Consider the following 25,126-nt stretch of genomic DNA (forward strand, 5'->3'; position numbering starts at 1 on the left):
TTCCTGGGTTCAAGCGATTCTCCTGCCTCTGCCTCTGGAGTAGCTGGGATTACAGGCATGTAAACACCACACCTAGTTAATGTTTGTATTTGTAGTAGATACAGGGTTTCACCATGTTGGCCATGTTGGTCTCAAACTCCTGACCTCAAGTGATCTGCCTGCCTCAGCCTCCCAAAATGTTGGGATTACAGGCATGCACCACTGCACCCAGCACTGGTCCCATTTTAAATCAAAGGCCAAAAGCTAGGTTTCTACGACAATTAGCCAAGTTGTGAATACAAAGAAAAATGATCTTGAAGAAAATTAAAAGTACTACTTCAGTGAATACAAGAGCAAAATGGCCTCATTTCTCATTTGGATAAAGTTTTAACTGTCTGAATAAAAGATCAAATCAGCCACAACACTCTCATAAACCAATGCCAAATTCAAAGCAAGGCTCTAAGTCCCTTCAATTCTATGAAGATTAAGAGAGCTGAGAATGTTGAAGAGGTAACATTTAAAGATAGCAGATTTTGCAATCTATCTACCTGACAAAGGTCTAATATCCAGAATCTACAAGGAACAACAAATTTACAAGAAAAAAACCCATAAAAAAGTGGGCAAAGAATATGAAAAGACACTTCTCAAAAGAAGTGACCAACAAACATATGAAAAAACGCTCATCATTACTGGTCATTAGAGAAATGAAAATCAAAACCACCACAATGAGAAGTCATCTCAGGCCAGTTAGAATGGTGATCATTAAAAAGTCAGGAAACTTTTTTGGCTTTTGCTGCTGTTTCTTTTGGTGTTTTAGACATGAAGTCCTTGCCCATGCCTATGTCCTGAATGGTACTACCTAGGTTTTCTTCTAGGGTTTTGATGGTATTAGGTCTAACATTTAAGTCTCTAATCCATCTTGAATTAATTTTCGTATAAGGAGTAAGGAAAGGATCCAGTTTCAGCTTTCTACTTATGGCTAGCCAATTTTCCCAGCACCATTTATTAAATAGGGAATCCTTTCCCCATTTCTTGTTTCTCTCAGGTTTATCAAAGATCAGATGGCTGTAGATGTGCGGTATTATTTCTGAGGACTCTGTTCTGTTCCATTGGTCTGTATCTCTGTTTTGGTACCAGTACCATGCTGTTTTGGTTACTGTAGCCTTGTAGTATAGTTTGAAGTCAGGTAGCGTGATGACTCCAGCTTTGTCCTTTGACTTAGGATTGTCTTGGCAATGCGGGCTCTTTTTTGGTTCCATATGAACCTTAAAGCAGTTTTTTTCCAATTCTGTGAATAAACTCATTGGTAGCTTGATGGGGATGGCATTGAATCTATAAATAACCTTGGGCAGTATGGCCATTTTCACAATATTGAGCTTCTGCACAGCAAAAGAAACTACCATCAGAGTGAACAGGCAACCTACAGAATGGGAGAAAATTTTTGCAGTCTACTCATCTGACAAAGGGCTATTATCCATAACCTACAAAGAACTCAAACAAATTTACAAGAAAAAAACAAACAACGCCATCAAAAAGTGGGCAAAGGATATGAACAGACATTTCTCAAAAGAAGACATTCATACAGCCAAAAGTCACATGAAAAAATGCTCATCATCACTGGCCATCAGAGAAATGCAAATCAAAACCACAATGAGATACCATCTCACACCAGTTAGAATGGCAATCATTAAAAAGTCAGGAAACAAGAGGTGCTGGAGAGGATGTGGAGAAATAGGAACACTTTTACACTGTTGGTGGGATTGTAAACTAGTTCAACCATTATGGAAAACAGTATGGCAATTCCTCAAGGATCTAGAACTAGATGTACCATATGACCCAGCCATCCCACTACTGGGTATATACCCAAAGGATCATAAATCATGCTGCTATAAAGACACATGCACACGTATGTTTATTGCGGCACTATTCACAATAGCAAAGACTTGGAATCAACCCAAATGTCCATCTGTGACAGACTGGATTAAGAAAATGTGGCACATATACGCCATGGAATACTATGCAGCCATAAAAAAGGATGAGTTTGTGGCCTTTGTAGGGACATGGATGCAGCTGGAAACAATCATTCTTAGCAAACTATCACAAGCACAGAAAACCAAACACCGCATGTTCTCACTCATAGGTGGGAACTGAACAATGAGATCACTTGGACTCGGGAAGGGGAACATCACACACCAGGGCCTATCATGGGGAGGGGGGAAGGGGAAGGGATTGCATTGGGAGTTATACCTGATGTAAATGACGAGTTGATGGGTGCTGACGAGTTGATGGGTGCAGCACACCAACATGGCACAAGTATACATATGTAACAAACCTGCACGTTATGCACATGTACCCTAGAACTTAAAGTATAAAAAAAAAAAAAAAAGATAACTTAAAAAAAAAAAAGTCAGGAAACAACAGATACTGAAGAGGATATGGAGAAATAGGAATGCTTTTACACTGTTGGTGGGATTTGTAAATTAGTTCAACCATTGTGGAAGAGTGTCAAGATTCCTCAAGGATCTAGAACCAGAAATATCATTTGATGCAGCAAACCCGTTACTGGGTATAAACCCAAGGGATTATAAGCCATTTTACTGTAAGGGCACATGCACACATTTATTGCAGAACTGTTCACAATAGCAAAGACTTGGAACAAATCCAAATGCCCATCAATGATGTACTGGATAAAGAAAATGTGGCACATATGAACCATGGAATACTATTCAGCCATGAAAGATAATGAGTTCATGTCCCTTGCAGGGACATGGATGAAGCTGGAAACCATCATTCTCAGCAAATTAACACAGGAACAGAAAACCAAACAGTGCATGTTCTCACTCATAAGTGAGAGTTGTACAATGAGAATACATGTACCCAGGGAGGGGAACATCACACAGCAGGGCCTGTCTGGGGGTGGGGGAGTAGGGGAGGGATAGCATCAGGAGAAATATCTAATGTAGATGATGGGTTGATGGGGAGAGCAAACCACCATGGCACATGTATACCTATGTAACACACCTGCACGTGCCGCACATGTATGCCAGAACTTAAAGTATAATAATAAAAAAAACTTACAAATAACATTAAAAATTTCATAAACCAAGGGGAAAATGGCAGAGTTTGGCTCATGAGGTCCAAAGAAAAAAGCCCTCTTACTAACATAAAAGTGCAAAGTGATACAGCAAGTGATGATCTAGAAACGGCAGTAAATTATCCAGATCTATTTAAAAGTCATTGATGAAAATATCTATACTAAAGAATAGACTTTTTTGTGTAGATGAAACAGCTTTGTATTGGAAGAAGACACCATCTAGAACTTTCATAACTGAAGAGCAGAAGTTGATACCTGGCTTCAAAGCTTCAAAGACAGACAGGCCAACTCTCTTATTAGGGACCAATGCAGGTGGTGACTTTAAGTTGAAGCCAATCCTCATATACTATCCAGACAATCCTAGAGCCCTTAAAAGTTATGTGAATTTGCTCTGCACATGCTCTGGAAATTGAACAACAAATCCCAGAAGCCATCTGTGTATGGCATGTCTTACTAAATATTTTAAGCCTGCTGTGGAGACCTACTGCTTGGAAAAAAACCTACTTTTGAAATATAACTGCTTATTGACAATGGACCAGGTCACTCATGTGTTCTGAAAGTGATGTGCAAGGAGATTAACATTGTTTCCATGCTTGCTAACACAACATTCATTATACTGACCATGGATCAAGGAGTGATTTCAACTTTCTAGTTTTACTATTTAAGAAATATGTTTTATAAGGCTGTATCTGTTTCCTCCGATGAATCTGGGCAAAGTAAATTAAAAATCTTCTGTAAAGGAGTCACCATTCTGGATGCCTTTAACAGCGTGTGTGATTCATGAAAGGAGGTCAGAATATCAACATTATTCAGAAATTGGAAGAAGTTAGTTCTAACTCTCACAAATGAAGGATTCAAGACTCCAGTGGAGAAAGTAACTACAGATGTGGTAGAGATAGCAACAGAATTTGATTCTGAAGACATGACTGAATTGCTACAATATCATGATAAAACTTGAATAGATAGAGTTGCTTCCTATGGATGAACAAGTTAAGTAATTTACTGAGATGAAATTTACTGGAGAAGATGTTGTGAACATTGTTGATAAGACAATAAAGGATTTAAAATATTACATAAACTTAGTTGATAAAGCAGCAGCAAGATTTGAGAGGATTGGTTCCAATTTTGAAAGAAGTTCTACTATGGGTAAAATGCTGTCAAAGAGCATCACATGCCATGGATAAATCTTTTATGAAAGGAAGAGTCAATTGCTACAGCAAACTTTGTTGTCTCTCATTTTAAGAAATTGTCACAGCCCCCCCAGCCTTCAACAATCATTGCCCTGATCAGTCAGAAGCCATCAATACCACGGTAAGTCTCTTCCTCGGTACAACGTTGTGACTCACTCTACGTTCAGATAATTGTGAGTAATTTTAGCAATTAAGAATTTTTAAAATTTGAGTATAGAGATTTTGTTCATAGACATAATGATACAGAACGCTTGATAGTCTATAGCAGAGTGTAAACATAACCTTTACACGCAGTGGGAAACCCCCAAAAAAGTTTAAATTGCTGTATTGCAATATTTGCTTAATTGGGGTGCTCAGGAACTGAACTCACAATATTTTCTTGATATGCCTGCTTGTGCTTATATAGAGAGGTTATAAGCGGGTCTGAAATTAAGCTGTTAGGAAATTAATAATTAAGCTTAGAATATTTGCATTCCATCTTCATTAAGATATTGATGTTTCTTAATTTTAATTATCTTCATAAGTTATCTAATTTGTCCTTATAGTTTTTACTAAAATATTTAATGCACATGTACATGTGCAAGTACATTTGATAAAATCCAAGGAAAATAGTAGAGGCAGGTTTTTATATCTGAAATGCAGTCATGTGCCTGAAGGTCAATGGCACCTAACACATTACTCATCACTACATAAATACTTGTTAACAACCGCAATTGTAAACATAATATGTCTGAAATCTAAGACAGGGTTACAACTTGTTTGGTGTGGGTGACCCGCACTTCAGGCGTGACATCAGGGAATAATTTCTTTTAGGGAGATGGATTCAGATAATTCATCAGTGCTAAGTGACTTAAGCAGTATATTTGCATCTGTGGAGGATGTATGCATAAAAGTTTTTTTCTAATGAATAATTATTAAAGTTGATTTGTTTAATATGTTTAGAACACACAAAAGTGAGTCGACTGATGATTTTGTTGTATTAGTCTCTATCTAAAGATCTAACATGAGATGGCATATTCTAAGAGAAGGTTTAATGTTTCGGTTGTAATTAGTACTGTATATTAATGTACCTAAAATATTGAAAAAGAACATCAGAGTGAAAATGCAGAATATCTGTCAACAAAGAGACTCAACTCAGGAATATATTGGAATCACATAAAGTATAATTTTCCAGTAAGAATAAGTTCAACAACAAAAATGTGAAACTGTCTAAAGAATCAATCAAAAGAGAGTTAGAGAGCAGTTAAACCAATTAAAAGTATCACAACCCCAAGACCAAGAGATAATAAAGCAAACTAAAAATTAATATAAAATAATTGTTTAAAATTATCCAAATGATAAAAAAGAAACCAAAAACAAATTTGAATAACAAAGACACAAATACAAATAACATATATACCCGTGCAGAGTTGAAAAGGAACTATACGACAATCCTAAATATAAAAAAATTCATTGATATAAAGCGTTAACATATAGATTAATGAGAATATTAGATACAGAAGATGAAAATTGGTAAAGAGAGAAATCTGAAGAAATTTTGCAGAATGCAATTTATAGAAAAAAGTCAAAGGTTGCTCAAGAAACAAAGGGTAAAGTAAAAAATTCCTATATATCTCATAGGTCATTGGTTGATTCAATAATTTATTGATATATTCATATATTTGTACATGCATACATTAAAATTTGTTTATAGTCCTTACACAATTTTTAGAGTTTGGAGAAATATTATTTTCCTCAAACATGGACAAATGTGAGGAGTAAAAATAATGTTATAGTTGAGGGATTTTTGAGACAGATTTTAAAGAAAAACTAAAACTTCCTTAGTAGCTTTGAAAAATACTATAGTAAATTTTATTTTGTGTTTGGGTTTTAAATCAGCAAATTAATAAGATTCTTTAGTTTAAGTTGTTTTTGTTTTGAGTGGCAATCTTGAGGTTTGTGCTGGAATTGACACAGGAGGGCTCATGATTTAAAGTAGTCTAATAGAATCAGACCCAGAGCAAGAGCTGAGAGAATATTGCTAATCCTGAAATTAAATGAGCAAAGCTGAGGTAAAAATGGAAAACCAAGAAAGAGTTCACAGTGGAGAGCATTGGGAGCAGGCATGGAGTTGGGGAAGGGCGAGGTCAGAAAGGTGGAGTGGTTCATGACTTACTCTATGAACTGTAATCATGTTTCAGGGAACTATTTCCACATTGTACCTTGCAATTTCTTAGTATACTGATGAATATTAACATCAAGTAGCTACGTATTTTTCAATGAATACATAGCACCTTACTATCTTATATAAACACATGAAGGCCAAACATAGTTTTAAGAAATAAATTTACTAGTGATTATTGATCACTACATGTGCCTAATAGATGGTGTTGAATAAAATATTTATGCAATTTAAAACATAGCTTTTCTTAATTCTAGAAAAAGTAAATTATTAATCTTATGAGGAAAAGAATGCAAGATCTAGCAATAAAAAATAATTACAAATATATATGCATACATGTGTATCACAAAACAAAAATAAACATAATAAACTTACTTCAATATAAAGGATTACATATATATGTAAAATTATCAGAATTTCATGACATTAAGTTATAATATGTGAGACTTTGAAACTAGTCTATTATTCTGGTCAGCCTGAGTAGCAAAAAGAAACAATAAAATATATGAGAAAATAGAAAAAACACGTTTCATTTAATATTTCAAAAATTGATATATAAGCCTATAGATTTTCTTAATTTTTGTACATTAATGGACAGCAATATACATTAAATATAACTTGCAATGTTAATAAACTAGTTGCAATGTAATTACATTTGGTTTCAGGCATTTCTACTGAACAAGTAATATACTAACCAGTCTGTGTCATAACTGTGCATCTTTCCTTCCATGCTTATAGTAGTTACAGTTGTTAAGTCGTGAAAATATCTAGTTGCAGCAGAATGTTAAAGTTGATTGGACCTTAAAGAACATTTTCAATCTTAACAGCTTACATATGAAAGAACCAAGTATCTGAGAGTTGGAGTTATTTTCCCAAGATGGCCTGTCTAGTTGGAAGCTGATTCGGTTACATTCAAAAATAAGTAGAGTTGAGCCAGGTGCGGTGGCTCACACCTGTAATCCCAGCACTTTGGAAGGCCAAGGCGGGAGGATCACGAGATCAGGAGTTCAAGATCACACCCATCTGTACTAAAAATACAAAAATTAGCCAGGCGTGGTGGCATGCAGCTATAATCCCAGCTACTTAGGAGGCTGAAGCAAGAGAATCACTTGAACCTGGGAGGTGGAGGTTGCAGTAAGACGAGATAACTCCACTGCACTCCAGCCTGGGTAACAAAGTGAGACTCCATTTCAAAATAATAGTAATAATGATAAGTAGAATCAAAACAGAGTTAGTTATGCGCAGCCTCAGGGAAATGGAGTATTTATAACAGTGAGGATAAAATTAGAATATTTTCACCTCACTGTGTTCTTTAAAAATTTCATCTGCTTCTGCATTTTCACAAATCTTTAAAACATTTTTCATTTGGTTCAAATTCTGACATTAAATAAAAAGAAAAAAATTAAGATCGCCTCTGTTAATTCCCAATAGAAAAGACCATCACTATTCTTCAATGTTGCTAAAAATGGAGATCCCATAAGGCAAATAGATACTGGGTGCTCTACAAATTCTTCACAAACAAAGCATCATTTTTACTTGAGTTAAATAATATATTTTTATTTTTTGGTATTTATTCTAAAATAATTTCCACATTTTATTTTTTTCAGACCCTAATAAACACCAAATACACGACACAGAACTCTTATAACATAACTATATGAGTGAGATTTTAAACCAGAAACATTTAATTAATTGAATTTGGTTTGATCTCAGATTTACTTTTATTCTCTTATTTTTGGTCAAAAGTCAGCAACATTTGTAAATTGGCTATAAATTCCCTTACAGTTACAAATATGATATCAAACATTGAGATAAAAAGTGAAAAATTGAATAGATGTCCATGTATGTTTGTGGATTTAGCTTGATAAAAATATTTGCTGGCTCAGAAATAATTTCAAAAGTTAATCTACTAGCACAAGATCTAGAAATATTGCTCTTGCCTGATCAGAATAATAGATTGCTTTGGCTTTTAAAGGATTGATATTAAAGTGATGTAACTCATCCCTTAAATGGGAATATTGTTGTTTATCTCAATTTTTGTAGGGATTAAATGACAGTATATGTAAAGTGCATAACCACATGTCTTGTATCTGCTAGGCAACTGTTCCATGTTTGCTTCCTCTCTTTAGTTATTCAAGTTTCTCTTACAACCTCTACTTACAGAAATACTGCTATTCTTAAATAACATCTTAGAAGTTCTAATTCCTCCTGGTGGAGTGAATCACATCTCCCTTTAATTAGTCTCAACACCTGGCTTGTGCCTCTTTCATATTATTTTCATTTTCTTCAATATTAAATTTAGTTATATCTGTGTACTTCTCATCAGCAATTGCTCCTAGAGTGCTTTGTCTGACACAGAATTTATCTTTATAACACTAAATACACTCATACTTGTTCACTGAGTTAAAATAATTAAACATTGTAAAAAAATTAAACCTGAGAAGGAAGGATGCTATGCTTTTTCTACATAATGTTATATATATGAATAGCTAGACATACTAGGCAATACATAGCTAGATTATATGTCTTTGTGTTGTCAAATCATCACACTTGCTTTTTGTTTTAATTTTTTATTTCGATAAGTTTTGGGGTGCAAGTTTTTTTGTTACACTGATGAATTTTATAGTGGTGAATTCTGTGAAATTTTAGTGCACCGATTACCTGAGTACTGTACATTGTACCTAGTGTGTTGCTTTTTATTCTTTCTCCTCCTTCTGAATCTCTGAAGTCCATTATATTGCTCTATGTCTTTACATATTCATAACCTAGCTCCCACTTTTTTTTTTTTTTTGAGACGGAGTTTTGCTCTTGTTGCCTGGGTGGAGTGCAATGGTGTGATCTCGGCTTACTACCACACCTGGGTCCAAGCGATTCTCTTGCCTCAGCCTCCCGAGTAGCTGGAATTACAGGCATGCACCACCACACCTGGTGAATTTTGTATTTTTGGTAGAGATGGGGTTTCTCCATGTTAGTCAGGCTGGTCTTGAACTCTCTCAGCCTCAGGTGATCCGCTTTCCTTGGCCTCCCAAATTTCTGGGATTACAGGGGTGTATCACCATGCCCGGCCTTAGCTCCCACTTAAAGTCAGAACATACAGTTTTTTGTTTTTCCATTCCTGTTACTTCACTTACAATAATTACCTCCAGCTCCATCCAAGTTTCTTCAAAAGACATGTCGTTCCTTTTAATGGCTGAATAGCATTCCATGGTACATATATATCACATTTTTAAAATCTATTTATTAGTTAATGGACCCTTAGGTTGGTTCTACATCTTTGCAACTGTGAGATGTGCTACTATAAACATATCTGTGTGAGTGTCTTTTTTATATAATGACTTATTTTCCACTGGATACATATCTGGTAGTGGGATTGCTGGATCAAATGGTAGATCTACTTTTAGCTTTTTAAGGAATCTCCATACCGCTTTCCTTAGAGGTTATACTAATAAACATTCACACCAGCAGTGTATAAGAGTTCCATTTTCACCACATTCATACCATCATCTATTGTTTTTTGACTTTTTAATAATGGCCATTCTTTCAGGAGTAAGGTGGTATCTCATTGTTCTTTTAATTTCCATTTCCCTGATGATTAGGGATGTTGAGTATTTTTTCATATGTTTGTCGACCATGTGATATCTTCTTTTGAGAAATGTCTATTTATGTCCTTTGTCAACATTTGAAATGGAAATATTTGTTTTTTTTTTTTTTTTTTTTTTTTTTCTGGTGATTTGTTTGACTTTCTTATAGATTACAGATACTAGTCCTCTGTCAGGTGTGTAGTTTGCAAATATTTTCTTCCATTCGGTAGATTGTCTGTTTTCTCTGTTGATTATTTATTTTGCTGTGCAGAAGCTTTTTAGTTTAATTTGGTCCCATTTATTTATTTTTATTTTTGTTGCATTTGCTTTTGGGGTCTTATTCATGCATTATTTGTCTAGGCTGATGTCTAGAAGAGTCTTTGCAATGTTGTTTTCTAGAAGTTTTGTGGTTTCAGGTCTTGTATTGAAATATTTAATCCATCTTGACTGAATTTTTGTATATAGTGAGAGATGGGAATCAGTTTCATTTTTTCTATATGTTGCTTGCCAAATTTCCTAGAACCATTTATTAAATAGGATGTCCATTCCCCGTTTTTTGCAGACTTTGTCAAAGATAAGTTGGATATACATATTTGGCCTTATTTCTCATTTCTCTATTCTGTTCCATTGACTTACATGTCTACTTTTATATAATAACCATGCTGTTTTTGTAACTACAGCTTTCTAATAAAATTTGAAGTATGGTAATGTGATGCCTTCAGATTTGTTCTTTTGCTTAGTCTTGCTTTGTCTATGTGGGTTCTTTTTTGGTTCCATATGAATTTCAGGATTGTTTTTACTAATTCTGTGAAGAATGATGGTGGTATTTTGATGAGAATTGCATTAAATTTGTATATTGCTTTCGGCAATATGGTCATTTTCACAATATTGATTCTCTTCATCCATGAACACGGTATGTGTTTCCATTTGTTTATGTTGTCTGTAATTTCTTTCAGCAGTGCTTTGCAGTTTTCCTTGTAGAGGTATTTCACCTCCTTGGTTAAGCATAGTTCTAATTTTTTTTGCAGTTAATGTAAAAGGGGTTGAGTTCTTGATTTGATTATCAGGTCGGCCACTATTGGTGTATAGTAGGGCTACTGATTTGTGTACTTTTTTTTATCCTGAAACTTTACTGAATACATTTATCAATTCCAGGAGATTTGAGGGTGAGTCTTTAAGGTTTTCTAGGAGTACAATCATATCATCTGCAAACAGCAATCATTTGACTTTCTCTTTTCCAATTTGAATGTCCTTTCTTTGTCTTGCCTAATTGCCCTGGTTAGTATTTACAGAACTATGTTAAATAGGAGTGATGAAAGTGGACATCGTTTTCTTCTTTCTGTTCTCAAGGGGAATACTTTAAGTTTTCCCCATTCAGTGTGATGTTGGCTGTGGGTTTGTCATACATAGCTTTTAATCTTTTGAGGTAGGTCTCTTCTGTGCCTAGTTTTTGACAATTTTCATTATAAAGTGGTGCTGGATCTTGTTGAATCCTTTATCTGCATCTATTGAGATGATCACATGGTTTTTGTTTTTAATTGTTTATGTAGTGTATCACATTTATTGATTTGCATATGTTGAACCATTCCTGCATCCCTGGAATGAAATCCACTTCATCATGATGATTTATCTTTTTGATGTGTCGTTCTAGTGTGCCATGTAGTTAGCTAATATTTTGTTGAGTATTTTTGCATCTATGTTCATCAGGGAACTTGGTCGTAGTTTTTTTTTGTTGTTGTTGCTGTTGTGCCCTTTCCTGGTTATGATATCAGGGAGATACTAGCTTTATAGGATGACTTAGGAAGATTCCTTCTTTCTCAATCTGTTGAAATCATTTCAGCAGAATTGGTGCCAATTCTCTGAATGTCTGGTAGATTCAGCTGTGAATCCATCTGGACCTGGGCTTTTTTGTTTGCAATTTTTAAATTACTGATTCAATCTTACTGCTTGTTATTGGTCTATTCAAGATTTCTATTTCTTCCTGATTTAATCTAGCAGGGTTGTATGTTTCCAGGAGTTTGTCCATTTCCTCTAGGTTTTCTAGTTTGTGTGCATAACAGTGTTCATAGTAGTCTTGAATGATCTTTTGTATTTCTGTGATGTTGGTTGTACTGTTTCCAATTTTGTTTCTAATTGGGCTTATTTGTGTCTTCTCTCTTCTATTTTTTATTGATCTAGCTAATGGTCTATCAATTTTAATTTTTCAGATAACCAACTTTTTGTTTCATTGATCTTTTGTATTTTGTTGTTATTGTTTGAATTTCATTTTGTTCTGCTTTGATCTTTCTTTTCTTCTTCCAGCTTTAGGTATAGTTTGTTCTTGTTCCTCTGATTCCTTGTGAAGTGACATTAGGTTGTCAATGTGTGCTCTTTCAGATTTTTTGATGTAGGCATTTATTACCAGAAACTTTCCCCCTTAGCACTGCTTTTGTTGTATCCCAGAGCTTTTCATACCTTGTCTCATTATTATAACTGAATTCAAATAATTTTTAACTTTCATCTTGATTTCATTATTAACCTAGATATCATTCAGAAGCAGTTTATTAATTTCTATGTGTTGGTAGAGTTTTGAGGTTTCCTTTTTGGATTTTATTTCTAGTTTCATTCTGCTGTAGTCTGAGAAGATACTTGGTATGATTTCAGTTTTTTCTAGTTTATGAGGCTTGCTTTGTGGCCTATCGTATGCTCTATCTTGAAGAATGTTTCATGTGCTGATGTGAAGAATGTATAGTCTGCAGATCTCGGGTAGAATGTTCTATAATTATCCATTTAGTCAATTTGTTCTAGTGTGTCATGTAAGTTCATTGTTCCTCTCTTGGCTTTTTGTCTCAATGATCTGTCTAGTGCTGTTAGTGGATATTGAAATCTCCTGCTATTATTGTTTTACTTTCTATCTCATTCTGAGTAGTAATTATTTTATGAATCTAGGGGCTCCAGTGTTTAGTGTACATAAATTTAGGATGTAATGTTTTCTTGTTGAATTGATCCTTTTGTGATTATATAGTGATCATCTTTGTCTTTTTTTTAATTGATTTTATCTTGAAGTCTGTTTTGTCTGAAGTAAGAATAGCTATTCCTGCTCACTTTTGGTTTCCATTTATATGGACTGCATTTTCCACCCTTTTACCTTACTTTTATCTGAATCCTTCTATGTTAGGTGTGTCTCTTGAAGACAATAGATAACTGGATTGTGAACTTTTTATCCATTATGGCATTTTGAAACTTTTTAGTGGAGCAATTAGGCCATTTACATTCATCGTTAATATTTAAATGTGAGGTAAAGTTCATCAGGTTAATTATTACGATTGTTACCTAGTTTTGTTTTGTTTTGTTTTTCTTCTGTTATTGTTTTATAGGTGCTGTGAGTTTTAAGCTTTCAAGAGGTTCTATGTTGATGTATGTTGGGCTTCTGTTTCAAGGCTTAGCCTTAGAACTCCTTTTTGCGTTTCATGTAGTGCTGATTTGGTAGTGACAAATCCCTTCAGGATTTGTTTTTCTGAAAATGACTATTTCATCTTCTTTTCTGCAATAAAACAATTCTTGGCTGACAGTTGCTCTGTTTAAGGAGGTTGAAGATAGGCTAGCAATCCCTTCTGGCTTGTAAAGTTTCTGTTGAGAAGTCTGCTGTTAGTCTGATAGGATTTCCTTTGTAGGTTATCTGATGCTTTTGTCTTACTGCTCTTAGAATTTTTTCCTTCATGTTGACTTTCGATAGTGTAATGACTATATGCCTTGGTGAAGATCTTTTTGCAATGAATTTCCCAGGAGTTCTTTTGAGCTTCTTGAATTTGGATATCTAGATCTTTAGCCAGGTTGGGAAAGTTTTCCTCAATTATTCCCTCAAATAAGTTTTTCAGACATCATTTTATCTTCCTCCTCAGGAACACAGATTATTCTTAGATTTGGCCATTTTGCATAATCTCATATTTCTTGGAGACTTTGTTCATTTCTTTTTATTATTATTTTTCTTTATTTTTGTCTGATTGGGGTTAACTCAAAGCCTTGTCTTCAAGCTCTGAAATTATTTCTTCTACTTATTCTAGTCTTCTGTTAAAACTTTCCACTGCATTTTGTAATAACCTCAGTGTGCCTTTTATTTCCAGAAGTTTTTATTGTTTTTCTTGAGGATATCTATCTCTCTAAAAAAATTTTCATTCATATCCTGAACTGCTTTTTAAATTTTTTTATGATAGTTTTTACCTTTCTCTGATATTTCCTTGAGTAGCTTAATAATCAAACTTTTGAACTGCTTATCTGGTATTAGATTTTTATCTTGGTTTGATTTCACGACTGCAGAGCCAGTGTGACTTTTGGGAGTATTATTGCACCCTGTTTAGTCATATTACCAGAGTTATTTTTCTGGTTCATTTTCATTTTGGTAGAGTAGTGCCTTTCATTGTTCTTGAATTTATGTTTGATTTGACTGTGTTTCTTTTGTTTGCTTTAAAAATTTCCCCCTAAGAATGAAACTTTATTGGTTATAATAAATTATAGTCTAATTCAACTCTTGGTGTTTTCAGGGATGAAGATTCTATAAGAGTTTCTTGGTTATAGACAGTCTTTGAACAATGACTTTCTCATGTATTGGTTGTGGTAGTAATGTGTTCAGTGTGTAAATAAGTCCACTATCTCCTACGGGATTGAAATTATAAAGGTCTCTTAAAGTTTATCTCATTCTTCTCTGGAGTGCAATTTGTTTATTTATTTTTCTCCAGTGTTTTATTTATTAGTTTGATGGCTCAGGCTTTAGGCGAGTAGGGGAGGTGTCTCTGGGTAGGAACAGGTTGTGGCTAAAGCAGGTGGATAAATGAAGTCCAAGCCTTGACAAAAGTGGCTGGAGAAACTCTCAGGGAGTCACACTGGGGTCTTAGAAGGAGAAAGGATTGGAGCCACATCAGCTCCCCTGCCAGGTCAGCAGCAGTGTTATCCACCTCTCAGACATGCTTCTGTCCCAGTGCTCCAGCGATTCAGATCAGACAGGCACCTCTTCTCATCTGTAGGAATGTTATGTTCCAAATAAAGAGGAATTGTGACTCTGTCTCTCATGCAATCCTGGACCTGCAGTGGTCTTCTCCTGTGGGGATGCAGTGGCCCTGATGTGTTCCAGAAAGGCTGTCTATAGTTGTGCCCATGCTGAACTCTCATGGGAGAAGCCCAAATTGTGCCTACAGTGGTAGACAAGGGAGGAAAGACTTCCTCTTCTCCAAGACCTTTCACATGCACCAGGGCTGTATAAGACTGCTGGGATATAGTGGAAGGCTTCCCTGCTGAGCTCAGCACTTCAACTGTCCTTAAGGAAGCTTTCCACCAACCAGCAGAAGGATCTGGTGCTCAAGCCCTGCCATCCAGATTCTGTTGTCCCATAGGACATTCCCTTGATGTGGTGCACTTCTCCTTTCCCTAGCACTAGGAGTCCCTGGAAGCCAGACTACTGTGAGTGTTGTTGTGCCTCTGGGTTTGGCTGCCTAGTGAGGTTGTCACACTCCACGCTGGTGTTAGGAATATCTGCAAGGAATCCAGTGATGTGACCTATCCTCATGTTTCCCAACAGTGCGTAGCAGCACCAGCTCTAATGGAAGTGGCAGGGGATTGACAGAGACTCTGTGAAGTTCCTTGGTTATCGATAGCCTTAGTGTTTTGGCTTTCTTGAACACCAGCTATAGTAGTAATGAACTGGTCATATGAACAGACTCAGGACCTCCTGGTTAGCCAAAGTGGTACAAGTAGTGGTGATAACTGAGATCATGCAGCTGTTTTCTTCTTCCTGGTTGCAGTGTTATTCTACCAGGAGATATCATAATGGACTGTGTTGGTTGGCCTCCAGGCGGGAAATGATGCGTGCAAAGAGAACCAGCTGTGTACTAGCAGTGGGACTTTTACTTGCCTTATGTTATTAGATGGGGACGGGGTGAGGGTGGTTACTCTGATTTCTCAGGCAATGGGCAGGGCCCTGTAGTTCCCAAGGGATCCTGTCCTTTGTGTTAAGCTACCAAGGTGGGTGGTGGGGCAAAGCCAAGTAGGGGCTGGGTAGGGCAGGTTTACACTCTGAGTCTACGTGTGCAAGTCAAGCAGCAGCCCTTGCGGGTTTAGCGGGATGGGAGTAGGTAGGTCTCATGCCACTGGGTTGATATTCTAGAGGGGAGCATTGCTGCCTCTACTGAACAGAATTTGTTCGGGAAATTGGAGTAGCAGGTAGTGATAAGCCCCACAGAGTTCCCACACAATTGGAAAGGCACATGCACTCACACTGATTTCCACTGGCAGCAGTGAGCTGAGTTCAAGTCAGCCTGTAACTAGAATTCCTCACTTTCAGGAGTCGTAAGCTTTCCCCACGGAGATAGCAACCATGGCTTTCAAGTCATGCCCCTCTCTGTTCCCTGAAAAGCCTGGCACTTGTCTCCTACTCACAGTTCCTGCACTCAGGGCTTATGAACCCATGGCTCCTGCACTCACAGACTGCTTTTCACTCTCCCCTGCCCTGGCCCTGGCCAAGGGAGTTTGTCCCCACCAAAGGTTACATCTGGAAACCCCGTTGGGAGCTTCTTTCAACTTGTGAGGAATGCCTGAACTTTTTGGCTGTCCTTCACGAGGTCCTCTGTGAGCAACAGTAAGGAATGGCTGCCCTCGGTCCATACTGGGATCTGGGAGTTAATTCAAGTTCTTCCTGCCACTGCTTCTTCTTTTATATTCCATGACTTTCCCCAAGTTCTTTCCTGCCTTGTGTGAGGTTAAGGCCTTCCCCTGTGCCCTGGACCTTAAGGCTCCCCCGGGTGTGGATGTATATCCCAGAGGCAAACTCTCCCTCTCTCACACTCTGGAGACCCGCAGCCTTTTGTCTGATTCATAGTGTAGGCTGCAGGCTCCTGCTTCCTTCTGGGATTCACAGATTACTTCGGTTTTCCTGCTTAGTTCCTGCATCGTTTCTGGAAAAGTGTTCACAGAGTGAATCCCTATACACTATTTTGTCCTTCTAAACGGGAGAGGTATGCTAGCAATACCTCTAATACCCTATCAAAAAAAAAAAAAAAAAGTCATTTAACAAAGGTGTCTGTAATTATTTATCTATGTTTACATTGAATTTATTCCTCATTTTGCATCTACAGTATCAAAATATTTTTCTCAATTTATCTGCTTTGCATAAAATCTTTTTTGTTTTTATAGTAATTTCTTTCAAAGTGTTAAATTTAATTTGAATAGCATAGCCAATATCTTACTAATACACTGAAGTTCTATTCTAAGTTAATTCTGGGTATAACTTCCAATACAAGTACAGGCTAGTATTACTTTTAAGAGACTAAAGAGAAAATTCTCCTTTGGATTATGAGTAAAAATGACTAGGACCATGTGTTTGGATACTTCTAAGAAAAGGCATCCAATATGCTTTACATTAAAAAGTAAATTCTCCCAGTTTCACATATTGTATCTGAACTTTTCACTTGAATATTATTGTGCATGAAGTGACAGGGAAAAAGAGACATTTGATTGTATTTTAATTGTAGGTCATTGATAGTATAAAATGTAATTAACAGCAAAAACCAGATAGGAAAAAAATAGAAGCTCCAGATACAAATCATTAATGTAGAAATATTTGGTTTACAATATAGGAAAATACGAGAGCATTAGACCTAGTCTCAATATCTACTTATTTTGTATAATTTAGTATTTGTTTGCTTAGATGGAAGATGTTTTCCTTCAATTATACCAGATTCTTCACTTCTCTAAGTGTTACATGCCATTTGTTATGAGCTGTATGAATATAGAGTTTAATACAGGCTGAAATGTTCCAAACGAAAGTAAATAAATAATTGTTATTTATAACAAATTTATTATACAGTTGCAACTTTATCTCTTCGAAAGGTTAAATGTAGGTGTTTTAAGATTAAATACTCCTGATGAAAAGGTCATCCTAAATTATGAATCTGTGTTTTGCCATTTCTTCCAGCAAAAAAAAAAAAAATTGTTTGTAATCAGGAACAGTTATTCCAGTGACTTTTCTGGGAAAAGCAATGAGATCTGAACTAGTCTAAGTGGTCTTTAAGAATAATTAGTGAATTTTCTTCATGGTATAATTCTATAACACCTGCTATCTCATTCAGGTCTGTTTCCCCTCCAAAACCAATGTTGAAACTTAATCCCCAATGCATCAGTATTATGTACAGCATTTATACGGTTATTAGGCCATGAGAATGCCACCCTTATAAATGAATTAGTGCTGAATAAAAGGTCTTAAGCTTGTGAACTTACCCCTTCTGTACCTTCTGCCATGTAATGACACATATTTTGCCCCTTGGGAGGATACAGTGACATGGTGACATCTTGGAAGCAAAGACTGAGCCCTCACTAGATACCAGCCTTGCTGGAGCCTTAATCTTGGGCTACTCAGTCTCTATAATTGATAAACAACAGAAACATTTTCTGATAAAAGAAGTAAATTTCTGATGTTTATAAATTACTCAGTCTGTAGTATTTTGTTAGAACAATAGAAATGAACTAAGACAATATCTAAGATGGATTAATCTGGGAAATATTCATAGCAACAAAAAAGGCAAAGTACAATTTCTCTGCTCATCTATATTATTTATCCATATCAACATCTCATCACTTAATAGATTGCCCTCAAAAGACAAAAAATTATTCAAGTGCCTGTTACAAAATTAACCTTTGTTTTATCAACTTCTTGACATTCCAAAACTTACTATATTATCCCACTATACCTCAAAAAAGTCAAAAGTACAGTCTTTACCAGAATGATCTACAAAGGAAAAACTGTAGAGCAATAATACGGTAGTGAGTATTAACAGTCATGGATTATACTCACAAACTTAAGACAACTTTTTAACTACGGACTTTAAAAATATGTTCTCACTCGTAAGTGGGAGTTGAACGCATGGTCACAGGGAGGAGAACACCACACACCGGGGTCTGTACGGGGCTGGGGGGCTAGGCGAGGGATGGCAGTAGGAGAAATACCTAATGTAAATGATGGGTTGATGGGTGCAGGAAACTACAGTGTCACGTGTATGCCTATGGAATAAACCTGCACGTTCTGCACATATATCCCAGAAGTTAAAGTAAATAAAAAAAAATCTAAAACAAAGTTAGTGATAGAAAACGTTGTGAACATTTCATAATTGGTTGCTTTAATCTGTTTAACCTTGTGCTCTAGATGCCCTTATAAAGCTGTCTTTACTTCTTTATTAAAAAAAAAAGGTTTTTTTTTTTGGTCTATACATCATTGATGTCTCATTTCAATGTTTTCCCCCTTCTAACTGATGATTCTATTTAAATGTCTCTGACATTTGAACTGAGATTGTAAAAGATATTAAACATGCATATGTATATGTATATATATAAAATACCTCTATATTAAATTCATATGTGCATAAACATAAGATTTCTAATTTTATTTCATTTTATATAGGTATCTATATACAAATAATAAATTATGAGACAAAAAGAAATGTTTTATATTAAAACAACATTTTTATTATACAAAAAATGCCTAACATATTAAATGCATTTATTTATAGTTATTTGACTTAAAAACTAAAAGCAATAAAACCGTGTTTAAACATTGTCATACTTTTTGGGTAAATCAAATACCATAAAGATTTAGATATAGAAATGCCAATTTGTTGAATAAAATCTTAAAGCATTTTAAGGAATCTATATTTTAATTTCATATCAGGAGTATATATAATGACTGTTGATAATCACTAGTTGTAGGATGTCATTTTCAAATAGTTTGATATTGGACATCCAATATAAATTTGATTTGTTATACAAAAGCACAAGTAATTTTTCACACTTGAGTTCTCTCTAATACATACAATTAAAGGTATAGTTTATTTTTAACATTTGTATAGAAAAACAATGAAGTATTGCAGTAACATGTTTACCATATTATCTTGTATGCTTGGGTTTATCAGTTATTTTAAATTACTGTATTTTCCGTATGTTACATAATATTCATATTCTGCTTTAATTATTCTAAAGAGAGAAAAGCATTTCAACATAAAAGGTTTGTTGTTGTTATTGTTGTTGTTGTTTTAACACTCCACTCTCATTTACTGTCTCACTGGAAAGACCTGAATGGCAGTTCAAGAACTTCTTGCCTCTGTCTTCATATTTCATAACTCCAGCATATGTTCCTTTTAAGGTCTTAGAGGAAGTATTGATCATGTGTTTGGAGTGGTTTTGTGTTGTGCTACACAACACCCAACTAGTCTGTTAAACAAAGAGTTTAGTGAATAACGCTATTCTGGACAAAATGAAGAAAGCTACAAATATCCAAGTTATCTAGACCATAATTGTAACCTCACTATTTTATTTCAAAGTTCTATCACTTTATGAAAATGAATGACATTATCAACTGTATTTCTTAATATAAGCCTCAAATTTCATAGTATTTTCTATCAGTAAATAAAAACCCAATTTGCATGCATATATTTCTATGTAATTGGGATGAAGGGTTTCCAAGGGATTTGGTCACTCAACATGCAAACTTACATGTAAATCTTTGATATAAACAATCCTAAACAAAGTTCACGATTCTTTTCCCCAAAATAGAATAAATTTCCTAGTGTGTGAATCACCACACCTACTATGACTAAAAACAGTTTAAATGTTCTTTTAGCTATTTTGAGAAATTTGTACCATATGAACAGTATTAAAAAAAAAAATCCTTGTTATTTGTATTCTTATCCCTAGTGTTAAAGTGCATTTATTCATAGTCTTTGGATTACACTTTCTGTTTGAAGTAAAATGCGTGTGTTACCACCCACCTACAACCACCCCTGCAAAAATATGGATTCTGGCAAGCTAATAAGAACAAATTGATACCCCAGATAAACGTAGCTGTAGGTGGGCTGAGATCTACCAGTCTGTGACATATGCCACTTATGATCAGCTGATGAAGTTGTGTAGGTTGAAATAATAGGTGCAAAGCAAAATAAAACAAAAAATATGTTGTCCTAACTTTATGAGATGGGCATATTTCACCACCGTTAGTTATTTATTTTGCTGAATAAAAATAAAATACACGTTGGTAGTGTGCTCAAAATTATTTTTTACAAAATTTCACCAAACAAAGAAGCTTGCTACAAATTTAGCACCCAAATTACAATTATTTTACTTATTTAAAAATAATAAGTAAATAAAATAAATAAAATGATAAGTAAAAAAATAATAAGTAAATAAAAATAAATAAGTAAATAGAGGGGTTAAGATTTTCTCCACCTGTTCCTGTTTTTTGTTTGCTTGTTTGTTTTGGTTATGTTTTCTTTCTTTGAAACGATCCTGTCATGAGCTTTTGAAATTTTACAATAGCATGTTTTAACTGTGTAAGAATCTCCTTATTTCATGGCACTGGTTCAGGCATTTAAGGATCCTATCAGGATGGTTTTGTTTTGACTGTGATAACCTAAAGTTTATCAATTAATTATAATGTCCTTCTGATTATAAGAAGTTTGTTGTTTTAAAGAAAATCTCAATACATAATAAGACATTAACCATTTTTTGTTATGTATAACAAATAAACCTTTCTAAGTCATATTATGCAGCTTCAATTCAAATATTTCGTTTCCATCTTATTAATTTTCAAGAAATAAATGTTCAAATGACACTTCTCAATTTTTATTTATGTGATTAAAATATATAAGTTAAATAACATTGATGATTTTTAATGCACATTTATAAGATAAAAATGTTTCTCTTTTTTCATAAAAGTGTTATGATATAAGAGTAATCTTAAAATGTGAGAATCTAGATCTAATACCTGTACATACTTTTTCTGGGTGAAGAAATTATAAAATAATTTACTTCTCTCTGGCACTCTAAAGCAATATAAATATCCCAGTTCAGATTCAACTTATGTAATTCAACTTTGTTGAGGTATAATTATGCAGTCAATGAAATGAATATATTTTATATGTTCAACTTGATTATTTTAATAAATATGTATCACCATGTGAATGGTAACCACAACAATCAACATAGAAACTATTTCTAGCACCACAAGAAGTTGCCCTATGACACTTCACTGTCAGCCACTCTCCATCTCCCCTAATATCTGCCTCCAGCCAACAATGAGCTATTTTCAGGCAACATAGATTAGTTTACCTATTTTAAAATTTCATGTAACTATGTGTCTGGTCTTGGTATCTGCTTTATGACCTAGCATTTTAAAATGTATTTTGTTCATCTTTTTTATGTATTTTGCATGTATCATATATTATGTGTGTGCTAGTGGGTATTTATTATGCATATTAATAATTTGCTGGTAAAAATAATAATAATTATAATTATAATTTTTTTTGAGATGGAGTTTCGCTCTTGTTGCCCAGGCTGGAGTGCAATGGTATGATCTCAGCTCACCTCAACCTCTGCCTCCTGGGTTCAAGCTATTCTCCTGCCTCAGCCTCCCGAGTAGCTGGGATTACAGGCATGCACCACCACACCCAGCTAATTTTGCATTTTTGTAGAGATGAGGGTTTCTCCATGTTGGTCAGGCTCATCTTGAACTCCTGACTTCAGGTGATCCTCCTGCCTTGGTCTCGCAAAGTGCTGGGATTACAGGTGTGATTCACCATGCTTGGTCAAACATTATTGAATATTAGCTAATTGTATGAATACAGGGCAATCTGTTTATCCACTCACATTTTAGTAAACTTTCACTCTCATTTTTTATTTATTGTGAGTAAAACTGTTGGGAATATGACTTATGTACAGATTTCTGTGTAAACATATGCTTTCTGTTTTTTTTTTTTTTTTTTTTGGATTGTTTCCTAGAATTGAACTTGCTGGTTATACAATAAGTTTATGTTTGATATATTTTAAAAATGCAAAGCCTTTTAGAAGTGTGTGTACCATTTATATTCCTATCAGCATCATAAGAATGTTCCTTCAGCATCATAAGAATGTTCCTTCCAGTTTCTCTCCGTCCTCATGATATTGTTTGTCTTTTTACTTTAACTCATTTTGGTGGGTCTGTAGTGAATATTTTGTGCTGATGATTTTCATTTTGCTGATGACTAATGATTTTAAGTAAAGTATCATGTAATTAGAAGACTTACACATAAATTTTTATTCAGGAATTATCCATTTATATCTATTATACATTTTAATAGATATTTATCTAATTTAGTTGTAAAATTTATTTTATACCTTCTTGCTATGGATGGAAAGTTTGTATCAACCCCAAAATTTCATAGGTGGTATTCTTAACCCTCAATGAGACAGTACTGGGTGGGATTTTTAGGAGGTGCCTAAGTTTAAATGAGGTCATGAGGGCTGAGTTTACATAATGAGAGTAGTGTGTGATATAATTTGACTGTGCCCCCACCCAAATCACATCTTGAATTATAGTTCCCATAATCCCCACGTGTTGTGAGAGGGAACTTGAGGGAGATGGTTAGATTATAGGGGCAGTTTCTCCGTGCTGTTCTCATGACAGTGAGTGAGTTCTCATGAGATCTGATGGTTTTATAAGGAGCTTTTCCCCATTTCGCTCTGCAATTCTCTTTCCTGCCACCATGTGAAGAAGGAAGTGACTGTTTCCCCTTTTTCCATGACTGTAATTTTCCTGAGGCCTTTCCAGTCCTGGAGAATCAATTAAGCTTCTTTTCTTTATAAATTACCCAGTCTCAGGTATATCCTTATAGCAGTGTGAGAACAATTTAAAACAGTAAATTGGTACCACAGAGAGTGGGGCATTGTCATAAGGATACCCCAGAATGTGGAAGCAACTTTGGAATTGGGTAACAGGCAGAGGTTGGAATACTTTGGAGGGCTCAGAAAAAGACAGAAACATGTGAGCAAGTTTGGAGCTTCCTAGAGACTTGGATGGCTCAGAAGACAGGAAGATGTGGGAAAGTTTAGAACTTCCTAGAGACATGTTGAATGGCTCTGACCAAAGCGCTGATAGTGGTATGAACAGTGAAGTCCAGGTTGAGATGGTCTCAGATGGACATGAGGAACTTGTTGGGAATTGGAGCAAGTGACAGTTGCTATGCAAATCAACTGGTGGCATTTTTCCCCTGCCCCAGAGAACTGTGGAACTTTGAACTTGAGAGAGATGGTTTAGGGTATCTAGTAGAAGAAATTTATAAGTGGCAAAGTATTCAAGAGGAAGCAGAGCATAAATGTTTGCAAAGTTTGCAGCCTGACGATGCGATAGAAAAGAAAAACCCACTTTCTAGGGAGAAATTCAAGCTAGCTACAGAAATTTGCATAGGTAATGAAGAGCCAAATATTATTCACCAAGACAATTGGGGAAAAATCTCCAGGGTGTGTCATAGACCTTCACGGCAGCCCCACCCATCACAAGCCTAGAGGCCTAGAGGATGAGGAGGAAAAAATGTATTTCTGGGCCAGGCCCAAGACTTTGCTGCATGTGCAGTCTCAGGACTTGGTGTCCTGGATTCCAGCCTTGGCTAAAATGGGCCAATATACAGCCAAGGCAATTGCTTCAGAGGGTGCAAGCCCCAAGCCTCGGGAGGTTTCACATGGTGTTGAGCCTGTGGGTGCACAGAAGTCAAGAATTGAGGCTGAGGAACTTCCACCTAGATTTCATAGAATGTATGGAAACTCCTAGATGTCCAGGCAGAAGTTTACTGCAGGAGTGGAACCCTCATGGAGAACCTCTGCTAAGGCAGTACAGGAGAGAAATGTGGTGTTAGAGGTCTCACACAAGGTCCCCAATGAGGTACTGCATAGTGTAGCTATAAGAAGATAGCCACTGTCTTCCATACCCCAGAATGGTAGATCCACACAGCATTTGCACTGTGCACCTGGAAAAGTTGCCCATGAAAACAGCTGGGAAAGTGGCTGTACCCTGCAAAGCCACAGGGGCAGAGCTGCCCAAGGCTGTGGAAGCCCACCTCTTGCATCAGCATGACCTGGATTTGAGATGTGGAGTCAAAGGAGATAACTTTGGAACTTTAAGGTTAATGACTGCCCTATTGGATTGGAGACTTGCATGGGGCCAGTAGTCTCTTTGTTTTGGCCAATTTCTCCCATTTGTAATGGGTGTATTTACCCATTGACTGTAACCCCATTATAAATTGGAAGTAACAAACTTGCTTTTGATTTTACAGGCTCATAGACAGAAAGAATTTGCTTT

This window comes from Rhinopithecus roxellana, chromosome 4 (assembly GCF_007565055.1).
Source record: "Rhinopithecus roxellana isolate Shanxi Qingling chromosome 4, ASM756505v1, whole genome shotgun sequence".
Taxonomy (NCBI): Eukaryota; Metazoa; Chordata; class Mammalia; order Primates; family Cercopithecidae; genus Rhinopithecus; species Rhinopithecus roxellana.